This window comes from Phascolarctos cinereus, unplaced genomic scaffold (assembly GCF_003287225.1).
Source record: "Phascolarctos cinereus isolate Bilbo 61053 unplaced genomic scaffold, phaCin_HiC Scaffold_726;HRSCAF=1367, whole genome shotgun sequence".
NCBI classification, from domain to species: Eukaryota; Metazoa; Chordata; class Mammalia; order Diprotodontia; family Phascolarctidae; genus Phascolarctos; species Phascolarctos cinereus.
This window is the reverse complement of record NW_027556098.1, coordinates 338360833-338375370: the sequence shown is the minus strand read 5'-3', so window position 1 is coordinate 338375370 and position 14538 is coordinate 338360833. Positions and strand designations below refer to the sequence as shown.

Sequence of the window (14538 nt, the reverse complement as noted above, 5' to 3'; positions counted from 1 at the left end):
TGAATTGGATTTAAGTGAGGCAGAGTTGTACACTTGTCAAGCCTCAGTCTCTCTTCCAGAATCATTGAAATTCAGTAGCAAGACAAAAGTCAGAATGACTGGCCATGGCTCAGGATGCAGTGGATGAACTTGGCATCTTTGATGTCTGACCAAGCTCTAAGCGCCTTCATGGCGATTGGAACAAAGTGTTCTCAACCACCCATTCCATGGGGGAAGTTTGCACATGCTTGGGGTAGACATCCCTATAACTCACCAATGAGTTTGAGGCCTGTTGGTTACTCTCAGCCTGGTTTAACCCATCTACATAGGCAGTTTTACCAGATTGCTGTGCATAGTACAGCTTCTTGGAGCCACAGTTGAGAGTTGGGTGGACACCAAAGGTGGATGAGCAGCCCTGAAAAGGACTTGAAGAGCCTTCACCCCAAAGGTGCTAGTCCTCCCTTATCATTCATGCCACTACCCTGGGGCAGACCTGCTTCCCTCCCCTCTCAACTGACGTAGCCAGATAGTTGGCGTCTCCCTGCCTTGAACTTTTCTCATTCTAGTCCGTCTTCCACTCAGCTGTCATATTGACCATGGTAAAAGGCAGGTCTGACTGCATCACCCTCACCTCAAGATCAAATACAAAGTCCTTTGACATTGAAAACCCTTCCTAATGTGACCCTTTCCTACCTTCCCAGTCATCTTACTCCCCTCTATGTACTCTGTGATACAGTGGCACTGGCCTCTTTGCTATTCCTCAAACAACACTCCCGTCTCCCAGTTGAGTATTTTCACTAGTCCCCCATGCTTGGAACTCTGCCTCCTGGCCTCCCTGGCTTCCTTCAAGTTTTTGCCAAGTCCCCCCCTTCTGCAAGAAGTCTTCCTTAACCTTTGTGCCTTCCTTCTCCAGTTTATTCTGTATGTATCTCGTTTGTGTATAGCTGTTTATATTTGTGACTGTGAGGTCCTTGAGAGCAGGGGCTCTTTTTTGGCATTCAAAGCCCTTCACAACCTAGCCCATTCCCCTCACTTTTCCAGTCTTCTTACATCTTAACCCCCTTAATCCTAAGTACTCTTCTATCCAGTGACACTGGCCTCCCTGCTGTTTTCAGAACAAGATAGACACTCCATTTCTTAGCTGTGGAAATTTTTGTGGCTTCCCGGAATACTCTTCCTCCCCATTTCTGCTTTCCAGCTTCCCTGGTTTCCTTCAAGTCCTGGCTAAAATTCCACCTTCTATAGTAAGTCTTTCCCATTTCCTCTTAATTCAAGTGCCTTCCCTCTATTTATTATTTCCCATTTATCCTGTAAATAGCTTGTTCATATGTATTTGTCTGCATGTTTTCTTCCTCACTACACTGGAAGCTCCTAGAAGGCGGGAACCATCTTTTGCCTTTCTTTGTATCCCTAGCACATAGCATAACGCCAAGCACATAGTAGGTGCTCCGTAAATGCCTGTTGACTGACTAACTGTACCTGACACATGCGTCTCAGTCTTCATCTGTTGACACTCTCCCTCTACCACAGGCCCAATTCAAGTGCCTTTTTTTTTTTTTTAACAGAAGCCCTGCCTATTATTTCATTTATCCATCCTCCATTGAACCTTCCAGAGAATCCAAAGCAACACTCTACCCTTAGAGTATGGTACTCAGTAAGATTGTTGACTTTGGTCCTGTCAGTGATCCTGATATGACTGTTGCTTTTTGAAGTATTTTATTCAGAGTTTAGGAATCAAAAGTTATGATTAGGTGATTTACACTGATGAAAGAATTGGAGCATTTTCCTTCTAGCTCTGGCCTAGATTTGTCCTGCTTCAGTTCTTCAGATCCTGCTTATGGCTTTTGAAGGGATGTCATGTGGAAGAGGGATTAGATTTGTTTTGATTGGTGCCAGATGGCAGAACTGGTAGCTAACCACTGGGCAAGAAGTTTCAAAGGCACAAATTTAGCCCATGACAGAAATTCCTGTTCAGGTATGAGCAAATAAACAAGATAATTTCTCAGTCTCTTTTGAGCTCAGATTGAGTAAATTCCTTAGAACTTATTAATTACTTAATGATACTTGTTACTTAAAAGCCGCTGTCATACCTCAGTGTCAGGAGGTGGCCACAATATTGTTGACAAAGTAACAGAAAAAAAGCAATGCTCTTCCCTTCCCATGGGCTTGCTTCTCTGGTGGCCCTCGACAGAAGGTCGGGTCATGGAACTACATGGTCAAAGGGGCAGGTCCCGGGCCTTAGAGCTCACCTTATATGGATGCTCTGTTACAGAGTCCCTCCATCCTCTAAAATATGGCAGGGAGAAGCCAGGTTTTACAATTGTAGGGCTTTAAAGATATTTCCAGAGTTTTGAAAGGCTATATTCTTTGTTGGTAAATGAGGAAAAGGATGTTAGCTTATCAGATATAGCAATAAGAGAACAGCAAATCTTCTGATTATATAGAACCCAAATAACCAGAAAACTCATAACTTCAATATTTCTCTTTCATTCTATTTGTGTGTATGTGTTAAAAAGATAAGACAATCTTTATTCAAGATGTATTCAGGAAATAGCTTTCAGATAATAGAATAAATACAGATCGAATTATAAAGCACCGTATGTGCAAGGTGCTAGGGCTGCAAAGATAAAAACAACATGATCCCTACCCATGGAGTTTACAATCTAATAGACTGAGAAACTAGCCATACAAATAACTTTAAGACAGGTTACAAAATGATTAAATGAGTGAGAGAGGTCAGATTACACTGAGATTCAAGGAAAGAGGAAACCATTCATCTTTGGGGGCGGGGCACAGTCATGGAGGGGTAGAACCTAAAGTGGATTGTAAAGAACCACCTCCACATCTCTGATGGCTGAAATTCTTCCCTTCTTTCAGGCCCTAGTTCACGTCGTTTTTTAATCTCTTAATATGAATATATTAATATATTGAATTGTAAGGATTGAATGAGTTAACATGTAAAGCTCTTTGTGAACCTTAAAGCACTATATAACTAGTATAACTATATAATGAGTATATAGCTATCATTATTATTATTATTATTGTTATTACTACTACTATTATTTTGTTTCCTAATTTCAACTAATTTAAATTTTAGTTGAAATTAGGAAAGAGAATCCAGGATAAAATTATTATTTACTCACTGGGTATAGGGATTATAGCCCATTCTGTAAATGAAGGTCATGTACTGTTCTGAAGTTTACCTTCCTGGAAGTTTTAGAGAATAAGATAAAAATGATACTTAATATAATTATAGACTATTTGCTGTCTCTGAAGACTTTATAACTTAGACACCCCAGAACTTAGATAGGACCTAAAGGATGAATGGTAGCAGTTAGAAAACCTAAAATGCTGGCTGGGTGAGGACCTGCTGGGTAGGAACAGAAATGAAACCCAAAGTAAGGTCTGGCTGCTGTGTTTACTTACACAGCAGATGTGTATAATTAACCAGTAGCTTCAGTGGTCACTTCCAGATTTCAATACTGCCTTAGCTCCCTGTCTCTTAAATCTAACAAGCATTTATTGATATTTCTTCCTTCCATGTCACACCTTTTTCCAAGTTTTGCAATAGCATACACAATTTCAAATTATACCATTGCATGTATTATGAGTATGCACTAGTGAAGAATCATGTTATGCATATTTTAATGTAAAAATAGTTATTTTATATTGAACTTTAAGGTTTACAAAGCACTTTACAAATATTACCATGTTTTGTCCTCACAACAGCCCTGGGAGGTAGATAGAGGCAGATAAAGGTTAAATGTCTTGCTGAGGGATCACATAGCTATTAAGTGTCTGAGGTCGCATTTAAACTCAAGGCTTCCCTATTTTGGTTAGCTAGGTGGCACAGTGGATCGAGCCTGGACCTGGACCTGGAGTCAAGAAGACCTGAGTTCAAATCTAGCCTCAGACACTGGTTGTGTGACAATAGGCAAGTCACTTAACTCTGTTTGCCTCAGTTTCCTCATCTGTAAAATGGGCTGGAGGAGGAAATGGCAAACCACTCCAGTATCTTTGCCAAGAAAACCTCAAATGGAGGTCACAAAGAGTCGGACATGACTGAACAACAAAGGAAAACTTCCACGTTTCAGGTTCTGTGCTCCATTGGCAGTGCCATCTAGTTGCCTATGTATGTTAAACATCTAAAGACAGACTTTATGATCCTAATTGAAAAGATGTAGTATATCCTAACCAGTCAGTGCTAGAAGAAAATATTTTTCCAACTGTAATATCTTATTTAAAGTTAAATTGAGTGGTATTTAGTTTCCAACATCCTTTCTGTGATTTTTTTCTTATTATCCAATCTAGTCTTAAAAATTAGTTAAAAATTCTACAATTTAAAAAACTTTTTCATTTAAATTGCTTTTGTCAAAAATAAAATTCTGGATGCTACAATGATGCTACAGTGTTTTTTTATTTTGTTTTTCTCAAGAAGAAATAGTAATTGTTTTAGCATTTACTTTTTCAGCTTTATTATTAGGATCAACAATAGCATCTTCCTCTAAAGAATTAATACCAAAATACATTTGATTATTCTTATTAATAAAAAAAATCATCATTAGAAATGTTTGTATAAATTCTCAGCAGGGTCATAAGGTAAATAATAATTTAATTATAGCAGTAGCCCTCCAAATATGATGAGGGGAACTTGGACAAATAATCAAGCATTTATTAAGTGCCTACTATGTGCTAAGCACTAAAGATGCAAAGCAACAAATGTGAATTTGTTGCATTTGTGGTTTGTTCTGTAGGGTTTAGGTTTTTTTTGGGGGGTGTGGTTTTTGTTTTTATTTTTAACTGAGTAATCATTTTGCTTCCTTGCTTTACACACATTCCTCTGACGTACTTGGGAGGGAGGAAGAAAGGGAGAGAGCTAAACTGGCTGTGAAGTATGTGTATATATGAGTGTTAGAGAGAGAGTGAGAGAGAGAGTACACAAGAGAGCTGGTTTGACCAGAAACAGAACTGCCCGTGACAGATTAAGAGACAAGGGAGGCTTGGAATCTGAGTCCAGGCAAAGGAGAGTGGAAATTTACAGCTGCACTGTGAGTGTTCAAGTGATCATTTTCGGCTAACATTTTCCATTGGTAACAGTTGATCTTCAAAAAGACAAAGTCGGGACTGAATTGTGGAACGGCTTTTCTATGCCACGTGTCAGCAATAAAAGACAACATCTATTAAATGGAAGATAAAGACTACTCCATCTGAGGGACTTTGGGACTGGAGAGAGCTGTCTTCAGCACCTCGCCATGTGGCTGTCAGTCTTTGCTTAAGCCCGGATGTTCTTCTGAGGCTGGGTGAGTATCAGTCGGATTAGTTCTTCTTATTTAGATCAGTAAAGATGTACAGTTAACATTATAACTCTTAAAGTTACTGCTTAAATATCCACTTTTAAGATACAATTTGTAGTTACTGTGCAGCAGTTACCTTATTGCCTCTGTGTCTTGTAAACTGCTGTTACTAGGAGAGGTTAAAAAAAAAAAACAACCACCAAACAATACTTCTCTGTTGCCTAAGGCACTTGAATCATGACCAACTATTCTGAGGCCATGGAATATCTTACTTTAGAAATGGGTTTTTATTTACAGAGGGTTTCCAAAAATAAAACAGTTGCAATGTATCATTTTTCATCTTTCTCTCTAGACTGCCTAAAAATGTAGAAATTGATCGTTTTCCTTCAGTCATTTGTAGTTAATTCAAAGCTGATATTAAAATCATGTGATAAAATTCATTGTAAGTGCAAAAATTACAGTAAAACATTGCCTCAGAATTTAAATAAGTCACATAACAATGCTGGTACCAGTAGGAAAGTAGCAATATTATTTAAATGCTAAATGATTGTTAGACCCATGAGAAATGCCATATAACAACTCATATAATAGTCACTAAAGTTATATACATCATTTTTTCAGTTACACACTACAAAGCCAAGATAATAAACAATTTCAGTGGTCTCTTGTTTTTCTGCCAAGTCTCATCTGGGGTCTCACCTACATCTTAGCTTCATGTTTGTACCTTCCATAAGTATTAGTATTACCATGTGAGGACAGTTATGCATTTATAAGAAAATGGCAGCAAAGAAAGTTAGGAAATCTTAAAACATTTACCTGAATTCCAATAAATCTTTGTCTATTTATGCATGTTTAAAATAGGAAATTATATGTTAACATTATGTATCTTTTAAAAGGCATGGATGAATAAATATAGCATGCAGTCTTTCTGTTGGGGAAGAAAGGAAGTGTATGTTCTTAGCTGTTAAAACTGAGTCATTAAATAAAGATGTTCTGTGCTAGGCAAAAGGCTAATCAATTCTCTGCCAGTTCTGTCATGGAATCATAGAGTTTGCAAGAAACATTATTTAGGTATGGATTCAAGAGGAACTTTAAAGAAAGAGAGAGCTATTTAGCTATCAAAGTTGGATGGTATTTTCATAAGCCTATTAAAAGTAGTTTGACTAATATAACTTGCTTGTACTTTTAATATTTCTTTATGCATACAAGAAGAAGCCTATAAAATAGGCTGTTGTTATTATTGTTGTTGTTGGATTTGTGGTTTTTTGTTGTTTTTTTTTCCCCACCTGCTGATGATATAAGAAACTCATCTGGTTTTTGGATTTGGGGCGAGGGGGGGGGTCATAGCTTTCACTAAAAGTTAAAAGTAAATAAATGAGTGATATTATCACAAAAGTATTCTCACTTCCTTGAAGCGTTTCCCACACATGCCCCTTCTTTAGACTGGCCATAAACTTGCCATATACCTTCATAGTTTTCAAAATATTTCCTTATATTTTGAACTGCTAATTTGCTGATGTTAAATTAGTATATTTCCAGTACTACAAGCTTTTACATATTTAGATTTTGAGAATTCTAAGCATTTTCCTAATTTATCAATGTATTATATCCTGAAAATTCATTTATAAGTTGGATTTTGGAAACTCAAAATGTCATTTCCATTAGACACATGAATAGTGGTTAAGTATCTAGGCTGCCATGCAAAGACCAATTTAATCCATAATATGACAGAAATACTGCAGATTTGTAAAGAAAAATTGTACAAAATAGTATTCTTGCAGCTCAGATAATTAAATAAAACAAAAGTAGAGTTAAAGGAGAAAACATTTTTATTTCTTACAAATGCTGGTGTTTGAAGGAAAGTAATTTTAGAAGAAGATAAAAAGAGAATGGAAATACTTGTTATGCCTATTTCCACCTAAAATTAATGTCAAATCACAAACATTATTCCTAGGCTTATAAGCCATGATTAGGGTCATTTTGGGCTCATAAATGGATCAAAGAAAAAAGAAAAGGAAATTTTCCTGAGGTAACAGAGTAAGTGTTAGGAGAGAGGAAAGTGTTAAAGTAAGATTTATATGAGAGGGAGTTCACCTGAGGTAGAATTAACTAAGGTGGGAGATTTCAAAGAAGGAAAAGGAAAAGGGTGGTCTAAGAGGAGAGTGGGGCTTAAACTGTGAGGTAAGGCAGTTCTCCACCCTGGCCTGGAAGTGGCACTAGCAGGCCAGGACAGCTGGGTTGTGACCTTGGAGTAGAGGGAAGATCAACTGGCTGTCGTTGTGTATAGAAAACATCTGTCCATCAGGTATTGGGCAACTTGGGTTATACTTCTTGGTGTTTACCATGTATTTGTTATATGTGTTTACATACATATATGCATAAATATAATATACATATACACAGATATCTTTAGATATGGGCATACATATAGTTATTGTCAATATGTGAACATGTAGCTGTTTATCTAGACATTTCCATATTTAGCAGGCCCAAATGCAGAGAACCATTAATGTTTTTGAAAATTAATTGAAGTGTTTGTATATTGAAAGGTGAAATTAGCAATCCAAATGTCAAATTAACTCAGTTTTAGCTCTATCTTCCTCTCTATCTCAACCCCTGCCCTTATTTTTTTTTTGGGGGGGTAATATCCATTCAAACATCATTTCCACCTGCTCTGTTACTGTACCTTAGCCATACTTAGGGATAGTCACAACCTTGATCTCACCATTACTCAAATTGTTCTATTTCCATGATCAATTCTTTTCAATTAATCAAATAAATCAATGGAATTCTTTAATCCAATCATAACCTTCTATTATTCCATCTTTTCCCCTAACCTGTTTGCAATGTGCTCTTCACCCCTCAGTACTTCCCACAGTACCCCTACTCTGACCAGTCTTGATCTAATAGTTAAATGAGTCACATTATACTCTCCCTTTCTCTTAAATCCACCCTTGACACATACCCGTCCTTTTTCAACTCCTACTGAAGTTTTGCCAAACCTCAGTTTTGGATTGCTTCCAAAATCTACCTCCTCCTCCTTTTCCTGTTCATGTGTAGCTGAATAGGGATGGAGGATGTCACGGATCTGTGTTGAGCAAGCTACTACAAATTTAGGTTATCCAATCTCAATTGCAGCAAGGCAGTTCTCTTTCTTCTCTCCAATTGACTCCCCATAATGGCTATTTCAAGCCTTTTCTTCTTTCTTCAAGCTTCCTGTACTACCTGTTTCCTCCTCTTTCCCGTTGAGCTGAGGATCTCAGTTAATACTTTATTGAGAAAATAGATAGAGGCCTTTTACCATCAATGTTCTCTTCGTCCCTTCCCCATCCTTGACATCGTTCCTTTTTCTATCCTTTACCCCCATTTCTGACAAAGAGATAGTAGCTCTTCTCATGAAGGTCCCTCTTGATTCCTTCCCCTCCCATCCCCTCTGGCAGATTATTTAGGACAGTCATCTTTTCCTTTTTTACTGGCTCGAACCCTGGAGTCTACAAATAAGCCTATTTCTCCCCACCCTTAAAAAACCTCCTATTTCATCTTACTATTTCCTCAAGCTATCCTTCTACATCTCTCTTTGCTGTTCATAGCCAGACTTCTAGAAAAAAAAAAACCTATTTGGCTCTACTTGGCTCCCATCTTTCTCTTTTTGGATATTTTCCCTCCTGACTAATTGCTTCTTCCCAGTCTTCTTTGCTGGATCATCATACACATCCCACCCCCTCCCTGTGAGTGTACCTACTAGGCCAAGTCTTAAGTCCATTAGATTGTGAGCTTCTTGAGGGCTGGATATGTCTTTTGCCTCTTTTTGTATGCCCAGTACTTAGCATAGTGCCTAATAGGTCTTAATAAATATTTATTGATTATTGACTGTATATTTTGTATATACTTCTACTTTATATACTTGTACATAAATAAATACACTTACTCCCATACAATGCAGAAAGTATGTCTCTCCCCACTTTGCCCCCTCCCCAGTATATAAGCTGCTTGAGGGCAAGAATTGTTTACCTTTTTATTTATTTATTTAAAATGTTAATTGATTATTAAAGAAAACCAATGATTTAGAAAGCACTTGTTAAACACTGAGGATTTTAGAAATTAGCTTTAATTACTAGGTAGAAAATTCCCACTTAGGGACATTTTTTTCCATGTTTTTGTAGCTTTTATCATTTTAAAAATCTTAGATGTTCTTTATAGCGGAGGGGCCCATTCGGGTGTTTGTAGATAGGTATAGTCACGTGCAAGTGACTAAATTTCCATACCTGACCTGGGTGTATATGCGTCTAATCACTGAAGAGACAGATACATATATACATACATACATACACATACACACACATAAACACATATACATAATGTTGTTCAATTGGTTCAGTTGTGTCTGACTCTTTGTGACTCCATTTAGGGTTTTCTTGGCAAAGATACTACAGTGGTTTGTCATTTCCTTCTCTGCAGCTCATTTTTACAGATGAGGAAACTGAGGCAAACAGGGTTAAGTGACTTGTCCAGGATCACATAGCTAGTAAGTATCTGAGACCAGATTTGAACTTGAGTCTTCCTGACTCTTGCCCCAATACTCTATCCACTGTGTCATCTAGCTGCCCCATATATACATATACATACACACATGTATATGACTAAAGACTGAGCTTAGGCTCTTTTTTTTTTCTCTTTTTTTGGTGAGGCAGTTGGGGTTAAGTGACTTGCCCAGAGTCACACAGTTAATGAGTGTTATGTGTGAGCTTAGATTTACGCCCCCAAATAGGAAACAGCCATTAGTAAGTGCAGTAGTTAAAGGCATATTTTCAATTTTTCTTTTGACCAAAACCATTATAAATTGTTCCTTATTCTCTAATAATTCCTAATTATTACAGTTAAGGCAGAATATTAGTACAAACAAACAAGTATTTAAAATAAACAATTGAAGCATACATAAAACCATAATTAAGTTGCTAATTCTGTCTTTATGAGATCTTAACACAAGTTGAGATGTTAGCCCTGATATACAGCTATCTGAATAACAATAAGCAAATTAATTATTTCTTTTTGACAACTGTATTTCCAATTTAACAAAATAATTTACTATAGGCTAATGTCCTCATTAAGGGCTGTTAGGACATTAGGAAGTATTTCTTTTTTATTAAAACACATAAACCTTAAAAATGAGGGGGGGAAATGCTTTATAAAATTTATTTCTTGGCAATGTTGACATTGTTTTGTATCAGATTTTAACTCTGTGTGTGTGTGTGTAGGTGTGTGTGTGTATGTATGTATGGAGAGAGAGAGAGAGAGAGAGAGAGAATTATGATATGAGAAATAGCCATGGTGTTATAGGGATCTGGCCTAAAGAGTCAAGAAGATATGGGTGCAAGTGTGACACTTCCTGGACTCTGTGATCCTGGGCAAATCACTCAACACCTCAGTCCCCCAGGCTACTCTGTAAGATTGTAGAAGTGTCAGCCTTTATTGTTAGAAGTTCCTTACTGAGCTTTCTACACTGTTCAAATCACAGATCTGGGGTTAAGTTATAAAGTTAAGTTATAAAGGATACAATGTGATTGTACTTGATTTCTCCACAATAATATAACTAAATTATTGAATTGTTTTAAAAGTGTATTTTGATAATGGTTTAATTATATACTCATACATTCAAAATAGAAACACCTATGTCTGTTTCCTTTGACTCTTACTCGTTCTATAGTCCTTGATTTAGTCCACTTACAAAATATGTAGTGATTCACTGGAATCTTCACACTGATATTTTGACACAGATAGCAGTGTAAAGTGGCTGTCCAGCCTTGGAAGGAAAGCACAGACAGACTTCCAGTTCCACGCCCACATTAGGGCTGCCTTGGTCAACCCAGATTTAGAACCAAGTTTTTCAAAGTGTGCTTTATCAGTGGAGGAGTCATGTGCAGGGTCTCACAAAGGTAGTCTGTGAACTATATATAGGCAGCTAAGTGGCCCAGGGCCTGGAGTCAGGAAGACCTGAGTTCAGACGTGATCCTCACAAATTTATTAGCTGTGTCACCTTGAGCAAGTCACTTACCTTACGTTTGCATCAGTTTCCTCAACTGTAAAAATGGGGATATTATTAACATTTGCCTCTCAGTATTTTTGTAAGGATCAAATGAGATTATCTTTGTAAAGCACTTAGCACAGAGCCTGGGACATAGTAGGTGTTATACAAATGCTAGCTAGTATTATTATCGTTGTCTTGTTACATTAATGTTTATAAGATTAAACCATCTGGTCTTTTGTTCTTGACAAGAATTACAGTTAAAACCTTAGGCATAATTGATCTTACCCAATGAATGAGTCTTTAACAAGTTGCACATCAGTTGACTTTTTAATAAATCAAAACATTTTAAATATACTCCAGGAGCTTGTTATTTAAAAAGAATTCTAGTTTGAATCTTATTAAGAAATAATGACCAAATCCGACTCCATGTAAATCTGGATTTTCACATTTTATGTTTAGTGGAAGTAGACTTCCACTGTGAAATATTCTTTGGGATATCCCAATTATTTTGTTCCAGTAGAATTTTTCTGTGAGTACTTTGCTAGAAATCACATTCCCAGCCAGAATTTCATCCAGTTACAGGAGTTAAAGCTCAAAGAAATCTCAAAAATTATTTCAGTCAGCCGCCTCATTTTTCACATGAAGAAACTGAGGTGCATGGCCACCTAGGTGTCAGGTAGCAGAATTAGAATTTCACCTTGGATCTTCTGTTTTGGAATTCTGTGTTCTTTATACCATACCACACAGAGCAGGAACTGAATCAGGACTGAAAGATATTATATTTGAAGAATAAATCAAATCTTTATCACCTCTATCAAAGTAGTATAATTATTGTAATCACATCTATCAAAATATTGTAATTATTTTAATCCTCATGAAAGGTTTTTGGAGGGTGGAGCAAAGGTTGTTGACATCAAGTGCCCTAGGTATTTATGAAGCCTTTTGCCAACTAAAATGAATAGCAGAATGAAAGAAAACATTGAGAACCACTCTTCTAGGACACATGTACACCTGAGAATAGGGATGCCCTGACTGGAGAACCAGATTCAGAGCTGTTGTTAAACTTTGCCTACCAGTATGACAGATGAATTCTTCATAGGTCAGATCTGGTTCTGCTTAAAATATTCCATTAACAACCTGGATCATAATCATAGTCAACAACAAGGATTTGTTCATTATATATTAGGTACAAGGCAATGTGGATACCCTTGAATTCAAGGAATTCAGGAAGTAGTTGGGGAGATAGGACATAATCATAAAAAGAGAAAGAGTAATACAAAGTAGAATATTAAGAGCCAAATAAGTGGTACAAACAATAAATACTGCAGAAGTTCAAGGGCAAAAGAGATAAGTTTGGGCCAGGACAATCCAGAAAGTATGCTAAAATAGATGACATGTTCATCTAATTTGTGGATGACACTAAGTATGTCATACTTGAAAATGAAATTATTGATGCCTTTTTTTAAAAATATAAAACAGTCATTTCCCAAGAATGTTCCCCCTCAACATAGCCCTGCCTTGAAAATACTAATGCAGCCTATCTGATAGCCCATGAAACACTCTGTAAGAGCAAGCTCCACCTCTTTATGAAGAGGAGGGAACTGGGTTTCATTATCCATTCTCCCACGGCATTTCATCTAAACTGAGGTTAGATGTCTTTTAGTGTTGTCTTCATTTGCATTGTTTTAGTGATTGTGTATGTTCTCCTGGTTCTGCTTTCTTGGCCCTTCATCAGTTCATACAGATTTTTCCGTGTTTTTCTGAATATCTCCTATTCACAATTTCTTATGACATGATAATATTCCATTGAAGTCCTATACCACAATTTGTTCAGCTATTCTCAACTCCAGCTTTAGGCAAACTACCGCCCTGCCTGAGGGCTAAATCTGACTGCCCACTGTTTTTGTGTAGCCCCAGCTGGGAATATTTTTTACATTTTTAAATAAAATTTTATTGCATTTCAAAATGTAAAAACTATCCTTAGCTCAAGGGCCCTACAAAAATGAATGGTGGCTAGAGTTGACCCAAGGCTGTGGTTTGCTAACCCTTGCTCTAGTCGATGGACATTCAGTTTTTTCTGTCTCAAAAAGTGTTTCTATGAATATTTTGGTATATGTAGGCTCTTTCTGTTTGACCTCTTTGGGGTATAATAGAAAAGTAATGCAATTGTTATATCAAAAGTATTAAAATTTTAGTGACTTTTTTCACATAATTCTAAATTATTTTCTAGAATAATTGGACCAATATGTAGTACTTTTTTTTTGTAAGTTAGGATTGATATGTTAAATTATCTTAGTAAACTGAAGAATAACAAATAGAATGAACCAAATAAAGAATAGTTCGTGTAAGAAAGCAATTCAGACTGCATATGTGTAACATGAAAAATGACAAGCTAGTGGAAAACCACAGAAGATTACTTAGGAAGTCTGTCACTGTACAGAATTTCAAAGGGACCCCAGAGACTATCCATTTAGTCTAATCTATTTATATCTGAATAGGAGATTCCTCTACAACATACCTAGTCAGTAGTCATCCAACTTTTTTTGTGAAGACCTCCAGAGATAGGGAATGCTCTCCTATACTGCACCTGCCCTATTTTTAGGTGGTTCTAATTGTCAGCCAGTGTTTCCATATATAGAACCCAAATCGTCTCTCCCATTATCCCAAGTTCTGCTTTGCTTGAATCTCACTGAGCATGATGAAAATGGAAAGAATGCTGGATTTGAATGAGTTCAAATCCCAGTTCAGTCTCTTACTACTTGTATGGCTTTGGAAAAGCATCTGTACTTCTCTGGCCTCAGCTATCCCATCTGTAAAATGAAGGGATTTGACCTATAAGACATCTGAGCTTTCTTCCAACTCTACATCGATGGTCCTATCAAGTCCACTGCTTCTTCCACATGACCGCCATTCAAATACTTGAAGACAGATATCACAGATCACAAGATAAATCTGAATTATTGTTATGCACTGTGGGATTTATAAGTGGGAGTATAGATATTTTTTAAAAGTAGGGGTATAGCCTTCAAGATAATTTAATAGTGCTCATCACTGATCCTTATAACAATGTTTCCCAAATTCTATTACCCCTAGAGGTGTTACAAAGTAGTCCAAGGAGTTCCTTCGAGTTATAATGGCAGACAGGGACACATAACAAACTGTTTTGCTATTTGTTTCATTTGCAACCTTCATTTTAATAGTTTTGAAAATTTTCTTTTGAAGAGTTTGTTTTTGGTTTTG

The 14538-nt window shown here is 36.8% G+C and overlaps 1 protein-coding gene across 6 annotated transcripts in view; it reads left to right on the top strand.

The window, feature by feature from the left end:
* CAB39L (calcium binding protein 39 like) overlaps positions 1-14538 on the top strand; it is a 166926-nt gene that overhangs the window by 70166 nt on the left and 82222 nt on the right. For 2 of the 6 annotated variants that reach the window (XM_020993770.2, XM_078156967.1), the window contains exon 2: positions 5077-5279. The exons of 1 other annotated variant lie outside the window; for it this stretch is intronic. The gene's annotated coding sequence lies outside the window, so the exon portion shown is untranslated. Of the gene's footprint in view, positions 1-4829; positions 5280-9777; positions 9799-14538 lie in introns of those variants that run through there. 3 more of the 6 variants (XM_020993771.2, XM_020993769.2, XM_078156969.1) reach the window with 2 other exon arrangements.